Below are 11,811 nucleotides of genomic sequence, written 5' to 3'. Positions count from 1 at the left end.
TGGCTGCCAAAGATAGGACTAGGAGTGAAAGCTGTATTTATCATGTAACAGAACACTGCTATTACAGATGAAATAAATGGTGTCTGACATCTCTCCATAATTAACCTTTTTCATTGTACTGTATACCAGTCTTAACCTCTTGTCAACTACTGATTTTTTTCTGCAGTGTGAGACATTATGCTCTCATTTCTCTTAATATAAAAGAGGCCAAGAGATTCATTATCGCTGTTTATTATCATTATTCCTAATGATATAATGAGGTATTGCCCATGGCATTTTACTGTATGTCTGCTCAAGTAGATTGGGATTTGCAGTGAGGTCCTGTTTAGACATTGAATGAACCCAACAGTCATATTTAATAAGTCTTGTGTTCTGTCAGAAAAAAATCAGCTTATTGCTAATGAGATGCATTATGTTATTCAATACCCAAATAAAACTGTATTTCTCAAGTATGCATGCCTGGGGCACAAATCTGACAAACACTTTGGGAAGCAAAATGCTGTCCAAATAGACAGTGATTAATAAAGACCAGTGGGGGGGGGGGAGGTGGTTTCCATGTTCTAAAATACTGGCTTTGCTATACTCATTTCTTGGAGTGGATCCAGTCTGAGAGAACACTGCAAGTGTGCCAGGGAGAGCTTCAGGGAACCTAGAAATGCATGCAGGGTCTCTGCCTACTGGCTGAGATGCTGACACCTTACATGGCTGTTACGGGAAGCAAGAAGCAAGATTTTCTCAGTTACCAACACAATGCCTGCGTATCTTCAGGTTCTTTAGCTGGGGTTGAAGTATAAATAAGTATTATGGGGAACTATCATTACATTTCATATCATGTTTGTGCAGCATTTTAGCCTAGCTGCACACTAGCTGCACACTATGGATATATCATTGACTCAAACAGAATTCATATCATTTAATTAACGCAAAAATATTTTCACTAGCTACAGTAGAGAAGAAAAAATATAATTGTTTTCATCTTCTGCTGGTCTACTAGTGCTAAAACCTACAACATGTTATGTCCATACGGCAAGTTTAGCCAGCTTTCTCACACCTTGGAACAGTCACCCCTACAGAACCGATGGTACCCGTGCTCAGCCAGTCACAGGTTTTCTCTCTGCTCACTTCTACTTGTCTTGCACAAGAATGCCCTTTTTAATTCAGAGATTTAATCTCCAACAGCAACTGGAAGTGGGTGCCTAGGGGTGAGTTCTATGCACAGGAGACTCTGAGTTGTTTAATTCACCCTTTCTATCTCTGCTTCCTTTTCATTAAAGCTCACATGAACAAACTTGCCAGAAAATATCGAAAAATCCACAACACAGAGGAGTCAGAATATAGCAGGTCATAATCTTGAAAGAAACACCTCATTAGTGTAATTTTTTTTTTTCAAAATACTTCCATGCAAAAGCAAAAATTCCTACAGAATTTAAGAGAAAATGATTTTTATTACATTCTATAGTGATTACAAAAGTAAAAACAAAGGGAGAAAATGCTATAATTGCTGTTAAATGAAATTAACATAAAGAATGCTCTCCTACTGAATTTCTCTTTAGCAAATTCTTAAAAAAATGTTCATGAAGTTTTGAAACTTTGTATTTTCTTTTGTGCTTGTTAACTGTCTAGAAACTATTCATATGTTTGTATATTTCAAATACAGATGTAGTTTAGATTTCTCAAGACTGTCCCTTTTTCTTGAAAGAGTGCTTATTTTTAACACTTATTAACTTTGTTATTTATAATCAGTATGCTGGCATTGAATGATTTAAATATTTCTACTGATATGACAAGGGTTTTTTGAAAATTAACGAAACCATGCAGAAAGCTTAAAATGGGTGGCATTCCATTAAGAACAATGGGAAGAGAAACACAATAATTATGCTTCTGTAACAAAATTGATGTATTCAGATATAAAGCTTATGATTTAATTGACAATGCATTGTTTTCAAGTGGCTTTATAATGGAAAAATAGGTTTAAGTCTCCAGAAAGAGAATACAGTGATACTTGATCCAGTCTGGTAGTTCCCAGACATAAGAAGGAGACGGCCTTTGAAATACGAAGTTGGGAGAGCAGTCTGGGCAGAGCACAAACCGGTGTGGGTAGACTGAGGAAGAAGTTGTGCCTATTTCTGCAGCTTTTTATTGTTCCCAAATAAACGAATGTTAATTGAGAAGAAGTGTTGTTACATATTTTGTGACACTCTGGGTACATACTCTGAAGTCCCATGAGGCCTGGTTTAAATTCAAATTAATCCTAACCTACACTTAATTAGCATTGCTGTAGTTGGTTTTGCTTTTTCTGTTGTAAGGAAGAATGTGATATCTTACAGTTTTGCTGTTTTCAAATGTTAAAATATATGATGGAGGTGAAGAAGTGATTTGGTAGCTGAATGACTTCCTGGCAGGAGAGAATCTGACAGGATGGCATTTTACTAATTAAGAAGAGTGCTGGACTAACCAGATGGGAAAAATACATATTGAAACTTTTTTTTGTTCTTTCTTTCTTTTTTTTTTCAAGACAATGTAGAAATAAACAAGGACAATGAAGGGCACGCAAAGAAGAACTGGTAAGCAAGGCAATTTGCTAGCATAAAATAAACCTACACAAATCAGATAGTAACCAAACAATCCTGCTTTAATCAGATCATAAATGAGGCAGGAATCAGAAGCAACTGATGCAAGCAAGGCACTTCTGTGCTTCAGACCCAGCTCTAGCATAAATGTACAGTGTGACTTCTGGCAAAACAGCCAGGATTAGATCTATACAGACACTTCAGTGTCTGAACCCAGTATGCAGACACCATCGTGATCCTTGAAAAAAATAAAACAAGGAGCTCAAAAGAATTTCTATCTCCTTTAGAAAAGGAGAAGATAACACAAATCACTCCAATGCAAGGGATAAAACAAGAAATGTACTTAAAAAAATCCCACAAAGCTAAAGAAACGGCAAGGTTTTTAACTATTTTAAGGTCAAGGAAGCTTCTACATTCTGTGCTCTAAGTCAAATTACTGGGGAGTATATAAGAATAATGCAATGATGTAAAAAGATGGCAAAATCAGAAAAGTCAAGGCACACAATGGAATAAGTAGTAAGGCAGAAAAAAAAAAAAGAAAAAAAAAAGTATTCTGTTAATACCTCTACACCAAAACAAAGACAAAGAAAAGAGTGACTGAGTGATCTACTACTCAGTGGGATTAGAGGAAACTATTAGAGATTCTATTGAAGAGGCTAAAAACTTTTTTACCTCTTTCTTCAGTAGAACCTCAATCAGATGGATAAAACAATTAGTACCAGTGACAAAGGCAAAATAATTCAGGTTAGAATTATAACTTCTATGAATATTTTCAAACCAGCTGGGCTTGAGGAAATTCCTCCTAGGATACTCAGAGGTAACAGAATAAAGACATTTCAGGGCCATTAGCAATTATCTTTGAGAACTTGTGGAGAACAGATGAGCTTCTAAAAGAATGAAAAAGGACAGACATCATGTTTATCTCTGAGAGGAGAACAGAAGAAAGCAGAGAATTACACACTGTTCTGCTTTACTTCCATTCTCAGAAAAATACTGGAACAAATAATAGAACAAGTTTGTGTAAAAGCTTAGGCTTTTGTCCTGTTTTAAGGACACAAAACAGCCAGCATGTATTTGTTGAAAACTATCGTGGAAAGTCTCAGCTGGAGCATATTGTCCAGTTTGTGCATTGTGCCTTGTGGAAAGTGTGGTTCAACTGAAGAATAATTAGAGATTTAGAAAAAAAAATCTGTAAGGAAGAACAGAAGGTCCCTTGGGAGGCTGTGAAATCTTTATCACCAATATAGATCTTCAAAACAGGCAAACATATGTTAGAAATGGTTTAGGTAAAGCTGATTCTGCCTTTGGCAAGGATGGTGTCTTCAGAGGGCTGGTTCTAGGCACCAGTAAAATAGAAAATCAGTCAGTAAAACTGATCGTCAAAAGCAGCAAAGTGGGAATACCCTACTGCCTACCATGCCATAAAACATGCAAACATTGTTAGAATGGAGGCTGGAACCCAAAGATCACTGTAGCCATGAGAGTGGAGAATTATAATCTCTGTGATCTGCCTTAATTACTCCAAGTAAAAATGAATTTTTATCTCCAAGAGACATGACTAGAAAGGACTCAGGACTACAGAGACAGCAGCTCTACTTAAAGCATCGCTTTTCAGCTAGCCCCATACACTGTGTAGGAAGGAAGATATATACTGGAGGCTGCAGCAGCTGGTACCATAGCCCTAAACTCCTTTTGTAGTTCTTGTCTTTAGCTACTGCACTACGTGCCAAGGAAGAAGTAGATTTCTAGAGTCTTGTGAAGATGAATTAATGTCTATATAAAAGACTCTCTATGTTAGAAAATGATTAGCACTCAGGACTTGGATGTTATGCTGCCAGTTTCATGGCTGGTGCAGTAACCAGTTGGCTACTGTGTTTGTCACAGCACTCAGTAACAGGCAGTAGCTGACTAGTAACTGGTGCACTGAGATATATGATACAATTATCCATTGTCTCTGAAGAATTTGGAGAAAAAATTAAAGATCACTTCCGTAAGTTCCAGGCTATAGTGCCTTCTAAAGGAGGGCTCTAGAGACAGCTGTCAATCTGGCTGCACTTCAGAGAATGGATGGAAAGGTAAAGTCAAGCACCAGGAAAGAGGTCTCTGGTACTTTATTTTCTTATTAGAAACTAACCTGATATTTATCACTATCATCTATTTTTCCTGGTTTTATTCCCCATATTAAAGTTGTCTTTCTTCAGTGTTATCTTTGCCTGATCTCCCTTTTGTGATCAAAGCTGCAGTTGTTAGTCACTGGTGCAGGGAAGGATGTTTCAGTTCTGTGCAAAATTCTATGAGGTGATTTAATATGCGATAAGCTGATTGCAATGCAATTTTAGGGCACTGGTATGTGACAACACTGTAGGAATGGTCAAAACCTAGTCAAATAAGTATATTTCCAAATGGTACAGACAGGGAATAATGTGACCAAAAATGCCACTTACAACATGCAATTCTCAGCCTTCTGTGTATATGTACGGATGGGAATTGTTAATTAATATAGATAAATTAACATATAATCACTTTTTAAGAGTGCGGCAGTCCTGAGTTACCCCATGGTTATCCAGACCTCTGATACAAGCCAAAATTCTCTTACATCTTTTGCTTCCAGGAAGCCAACAATAAATGGATACAATGCAAGAAGAGCAGGTGTGTTTTCACTCGGAGGAAGCAGCTACGGATATGAAAATGACTTAGCAGCTGGTGAATAAGAAGACTGAAGCTGTGCCAGACAAAGTAAGTGAGCGTGTGTGTGTGTGTGTGAGCGCTTTGCCACTAATTATGCAAAAAGGCCCAAATTCATTGATCATGTGGTCCTCTCCCTGCTTCATCAGGAATAAATACTGAAGCGTCACAACTCTCTCAGAAAGTCAGTTATCACTAGTGACACATTTTCTGTACTGTAATTGAGAATACACATTAATCATCCTTTTCTTCTTCTTTTCATACACATATTCCTGTTTACAGCATGGTAAGAAAAAATATCATTTGCAGGAAGCTGGTCTGCATTTTTGTTTGTCATTTAGCCTGCTTAGCTTCACAGACAATGAGGCTGTATTCAAGCAAGCACAGTGTCAGCATGCTGTGAACCACTACACAGCACAGAGCTTCAAGCTTTCTTAGCTTAAAGTTGGGAAAGATTTACCAGAAAAAAAAAATTTAAAAAAATCCACAAGCTGATTTATCTCTGGTGTATGCAGGTATCAAAAAAAATTAGTTAAAATTTGAGCAGAATGACTACTCAATGATTGCTCATATCTTTTTTGGTTTACTTGGTTGTAGAACTTCACTCCAATGGTACATGGTAAGATTTACAGAAATGCTCACGTGAGCATCTTATTTTGCCTTGCACGCTCTAATTAGTCAAGCTCAAAACCACCGAACTCTCAGAGAACGGCTGTGAGTAAGAACCAAGAAAAGCACTCTGCTGAAGTCACAAAGCTATCGTTTCATTTATAAAACAATTTAAAAAATAACATGAGGAGCTGGAACAACTATATCAACAAGAAAAAGACTGAAGAGATGAATCATTTCAAAATATTTTTTTCAGTGTGCAGAGAAACAGAACTATTTATTTTCAAAACCTACTATATTACAAAATCAAATAGTGCTGACAGGAAGTATACCAACTCAATGTGTCAGGGAAGTTAGAGATGCATTTTCAATTGCCCTATCATCCTGTAAAATAATTAAAGTGGATGTGTGTTTTCCTTAAAAATAAAAGAGAATCAAAGCATTTTACTAGTTTTCCTAACAAATTTGTCTTTAGGAAGAAGCTTGGAAAATGTATGCCATTGTACAGATTTTACATATAGTTGATTTCACTCTTAACTGAAAAAAAAAAAAAACTAGGAAATATTAACTTGTATATTTGGAGACCCAGGTGAAAGCTCCTTCACTAAATAAATCATATTAAACTGTTATATGCCATCACCAGCTAAATAATAGGGGAAAAAATCTCTAACCATCACTCTTTTTTGAGACCTTTTTATTGAGATGTTTGCAATCCAGTGAACAAGAAGGCTGCCTTGCTGTGAAGGTATAGACATACCTTCTGTTAAGACTGTTGTGCAGTTAGGATGAATACTAACAATGAAACCATGAAATTATGCAACTGATGTGCTGGTCATCACAGTGCAACTGCAAACACAGCCAAAGACCAACTACACAGTGTCTTTTCAGGAACCAGTTAAAATTCACTGATCACCTTCTACGCACCTGCCAAAAGGTTTCATCTTTCAAATGGATATTCTGAAATAATCAAAAATGATTCTAACTGGATGTTGCAAAATCTTTTGGAGCTTTTGCAGTAGTAATGTTCCCTATCCTTCTACAATATCCTGTCTTTTACAGATCATTTAATGCAGAGAAATTCCTACACATTTGTATCAGCATGAAGTAATTTACATAAGAACATATGCCACATTGGTTCAGACCCATCTTCTCTTCAGCAGTGGCTAGAAATCAATGCCCTGGGTAGAATAAGAACAGGGCAAGCATATGTAATGCTTCCTCAGAGTCTTCTCCCAGCTGCCAGCTATTTTCAGGTCAGAGAACTTCCTGAGATTGATGCTGCCTGTCTCTTTAGTTTTCCTCAGTGAATCTCTCCAGTATCTGCTTGTCCAATCTCCCTTTGAACACGTCCAAAATTTTCACATCCCAAACAGCTTTGACGTGAAGTTCCACAGGTATACTAACACAAGTCCATTAACTTGACTTTGCATCAGCACCTGTATCTTCCTTTTCCCCAAACTCTGGAATTCTATGAGACTACAGAAACAAAAATAATACCATGGAACCACTGATCTTGCTGCAGAACACAGCTCCCCTTTTTACAGGAGAAGGGAAGAGGTCACAAGATCTCAGAAATTAAATGACTTCTCTCTCTCTCTTTTTTTTTTTTTTCCATCCTCCATTCTTACTCTACACTGACAGCCTGATAGCCTGATAAATGGCTTGGAATCAAACCTTCAGCCAATAGTGCAAAAGCTTCTTTTCTCAAATTAGGTGCTGAATATAATGTAGTTCTGCCTAAATCATCTCCCAAGATTTACTGAATTTTAACAAGGAACTGAGGGAGAGAGTCTATGTCCTGTAGTTGACATCAAAACATCTCACTTCTTTACATTGGCAGGCCTGAAAAATTAATGTTTAGGTGTAAAATCTCCTGAGTACTTGCCTCTATGGAAAAAAATAAAAATAAAAATAAAAAATAAAAAATAAAAGAAAGATTGACACTACAGAAAATGAATTTCTCAAGGTAAATGTTTTCCCTTCATTGTTCTACAGTTTCACTATACATTGTTTTGGCGGGAAAAAAAAAAAAAAGACACAACAGGGATAAAACCTCACTGGATCTCAAGGCTCTGTATAATCAAGTTCCTTTGGAGCTTAATTGTGAATTGGTGGATTGGCTTTGTGCTATTCTTGAAGATGTATTTAAGACTCCATCTTGTTGCACTCTCTCTGAACGTAACACAGGTTGCATTCTATACAGATGACTAGCATTGGTTTCACAAAGCTGTTGCTACTTTCTACTGATGCCATTATCATTAGTGGCTTTTAAAAGACAGTTTAAATGTATTGCATTAGGTACAATAGTCACTGTATATGTGAACAGTTTCCAAGCTTGCAGGTTTGCACTGCTCCCTTCACACGCAAGGTAACATTTTCTCAGGACAGCAAGCCCCCAGAAACCACTGGAGTAGCTCATGGAAGTAGAGCACGTTGCACTGAGTCCAAAGGCAGACTGCAGGCTGGTTCAGCTGAGGTCTCTGTCACAGAGGATGGCTGTCTGCTTGCAGTTGCATATAAGGAAGTTGCTCAGTTGGGTATTTCTCAGTGGAAGTTCCCAGCTAATATTAGTCATAACCAGCGCTGAAACACAGAACCGCATTTCATAATCCTGTTGACACTCCTCCCCGATAACATAAAAATTGCCTTTACTGTTACTAAAGAACTGAGAGAAGAAAGTACTCTTGAAGATGTTACTTAAAAGGTGATCCAAATCTAGTTTCCATAGTTTGGGAAAACAACAAGTAAATCATATTTATCAACTTCAGTATACCAATATTTAGAAAAAATATAGCTACAAACTTTGTAACTGCACTAACACTACTTTTGTATTGCAACTAGTCTGTATGTCTACACCTTGATTAAATAGTCTTTAGTTAGTTTCTGGAAGCCAGGTTTTGTCTGTTGCTACCTCTAGGCAAAATACATACCTTGTTTGCATTGTGTGTACTTAGGTTTCCACAGGCTCATTAGCTGACTATTTAAGCAGTTGGGAAAAAAAAAAAGAAAAAGAAAAAAAAAGCCACCTCACCTTCCTACTCCAGGACTACAGCAATCATTCCAAATCAATCCACAGTTCTCCTTCAATTATCCTTTTCTGACACAGGAAAGGCATTTCAATAGCAAAATAAGCTGCTTATTTTGTTAAAACAGTAACAAAGCTACTGAAGGAATGGAGTAACGACCGGTGGCACAGGCTCTCGGCACCCAGCACCGCGCGGTACAGGCCTGGGGAGCCACAGCTGAACAGTTCTGGGAAAGGTTTAAACATCTGACGTGAGCCACCTAGTGTCTGAACGAATGGCTACATTAAGCTTCAGGAAACATTTTAACCTCTTTCTGACAGCTGGTAGAAGGCGATTTGTATTTAGAAGCTTGTAATTGCATAAACGAATCAGATTTAAACTTTCCTGAAATGCAAACTGCTGCACTGCAAGCCTACCTTTCAGCAAGCAGCTCCTCTCAGTTCTGTAACACAGCTTCAACCAGTAAGTTAATACATCAGTGATTCCATGCTGTCCTGAGAGTATGAACTATGTAAAATTTAATTTCAAGAGTAATGTCAGCCTCTAAACCGAATACAGATGATGTGAGGTATTTATATAGACTGCTTGACCCACTCAGAGCAAGCTTTTGAATTTTCACTCAGAAAAAAACATCAACTTGCTAATTACTAATTAAAAAATTAAAATAAAATGTTTCTAATATACTTGTCAAAATAAGACTCCAAGTCTGAAGACAAAGTGAAACAAAATAACACAGACATGAACCTCTTTACCACCACTCCGAAACTCTAGATAAGTGGCTTGCAACAGTTTTTGTGATTAACAGATCATTAAAATCTTAAACTGGTTTTAACTATACTGAAATATCCTTTGTTCTTCCCTCTTCTGTATTAAAAACTACATATAGGAAAGCAATTTTGCCTTAATAATGACATAAAAATGTCAAATGTTGATGTGAGACTGAAATACAGAAAGTCACTATTGGAATGGCTGTAGGGAAGGAAATACAGAGAATAAAGAGGAAGCAGGAAAACAGAAAAAGAAAGCAAGATGAGGAAGAAAAGGACAAAAAAATGGTTGTAAAGCAAAAAAACACTCTTCCTTTAAAAGATCAAAGTTAGACATCAAGTTAGCTACAGAAAATAAATTTTATTTTATTTTAATAGGTATTCTTTCTATTCTTCTACTTAACAATTTATTAAAGGGGTTGGAAATAGCTAGGAATATTAGCATGGGCTACTGTAAAGCTTGTAACATATTTTATTGCATTGGGGGAAATTTATTAAAGGGGGAAAAAAAGCACTAAATAATGAAGATAGAGGAAAGACCTGCTTCTCTTGTGCTTTATTGTGAAAGGATATTACTGATAAAGTACTGAGAATAATGCATATGACTTCAAAAAGTGAAGCTATGTTTGTAGATGGCTGTCAGTTTTGCTGTCGGGTTTGAGACCTTTGCAGCAAATTTACATTAAGTACATTTCTAGAATTTAATAAACAAACTTTTGCTTCCTGCAAAACCACTAACATGTGCAATGACAGTGTTTCACAGATGGTATATATGTTAAGTCTCTATTCAAACTCATGTAACCATAATCCTAGTTAATACTTTCTTATCATCAGATAACCTACTTGTATTTTTCTACATATTATCCCTTTTTAAATATAGCTACAGTTAAAATTATATTTACATACATTGATCTGAATTCAAGAATTATTATTTTCAGTTATCTATTATCATTTTAAGTGCAGAACTACTTGGGAAGACTGAATAAAAAATAAAAATGTAGAAGTTAAAAAGCAATAGCTTTTCCTTTCCTTTTCCTTTCCTTTCCTTTCCTTTCCTTTCCTTTCCTTTCCTTTCATTAAAGAAACACCTGGTTAAATGAAACCTAAACTTGTGCATATCAAACACTTTGTTAAGCTAAAGGCATCTGAAAGAGGAAATTGAATCCCCCTTTCTTGGAAACACGCTAACTGAGCAATCCCTCGCTGAACCTCAGTAGTTCATCAGAACCTCACTCGAAGTTCTTAAAAGTGGCTAAGCAGGAAGTGCGTTTATTGGCTCAATAAGCTATCTGTTTATAAGTCTCTTTAGTCTTAAAAAAAGGTCAAAACAGCCCAAACAAGTTGTTAAAGACTTAGCAGGAAAAGTAAACTATAATAGAAATAATCTTAAAAATAAAATTACAGAGAGCAATGCCTAGGACTGTGTCTGGGCTCAGTCCCCAGGCTTCCAAGGGCACACACCAAGCAAGGTGTGCGAGGCCCCCAGTGCTGAGACACAGGAGGCACTAACGCAGGTTCTGATATGCGAGCAGGCAAAGGGAGCAGTTCTGCCCCAGGAGAAGAAACAGCCCAGTCCGATGGGGTGGGTACACTTGCTGGGGCTCAGGGACGGTTGAGGCTCATTCACACAGTCTGTAAGGCTTCTCTAATGCTGGCTTTGTGACTGTACCTTGTGCAAGTATGTAAGGTATCCTGCATTTTCTCCCCTCGACTCTCACCCTTTTTACACACCTTTAAGAAAAACGCACTCCTGCATGTGACCTAGAGAAATAAGGGCTTGTAGCAGCAGCAAAATTAAAATTGTTGAATGTATTTTCAATGTACTCTCATGTAAAATCCACTGCTTGCATGAATTAAATGCATGGAAAAAAATGCCACCTTAGTCACCTACAGAAGTAAAAGGACCTTTACACAGTGAACATGAAAAAGTGCACTCATGCTACGAATGCAAGCACTGCGATTTACAAACATCGCATCCGTTCATAGCAAGGGACTCCAGGAGCCCTGCACCGCGGCAGCACGGCCCCTGCTCGGGGCGGGAGGGCAGCAGCCAGGCCGAAGAGGCACCGCAAGCCCGGGGGGAGCCGAAAGCTGCCGGTCGCTGCGCCCAGGCCCGGCGCTGCCCCCGCCTGGCCGCGACGCCGCGCGGCTGCG

This window comes from Cygnus atratus, chromosome 6 (genome assembly GCF_013377495.2).
Source record: "Cygnus atratus isolate AKBS03 ecotype Queensland, Australia chromosome 6, CAtr_DNAZoo_HiC_assembly, whole genome shotgun sequence".
Taxonomy (NCBI): domain Eukaryota; kingdom Metazoa; phylum Chordata; class Aves; order Anseriformes; family Anatidae; genus Cygnus; species Cygnus atratus.
Note: the sequence above shows the minus strand (reverse complement) of the source record.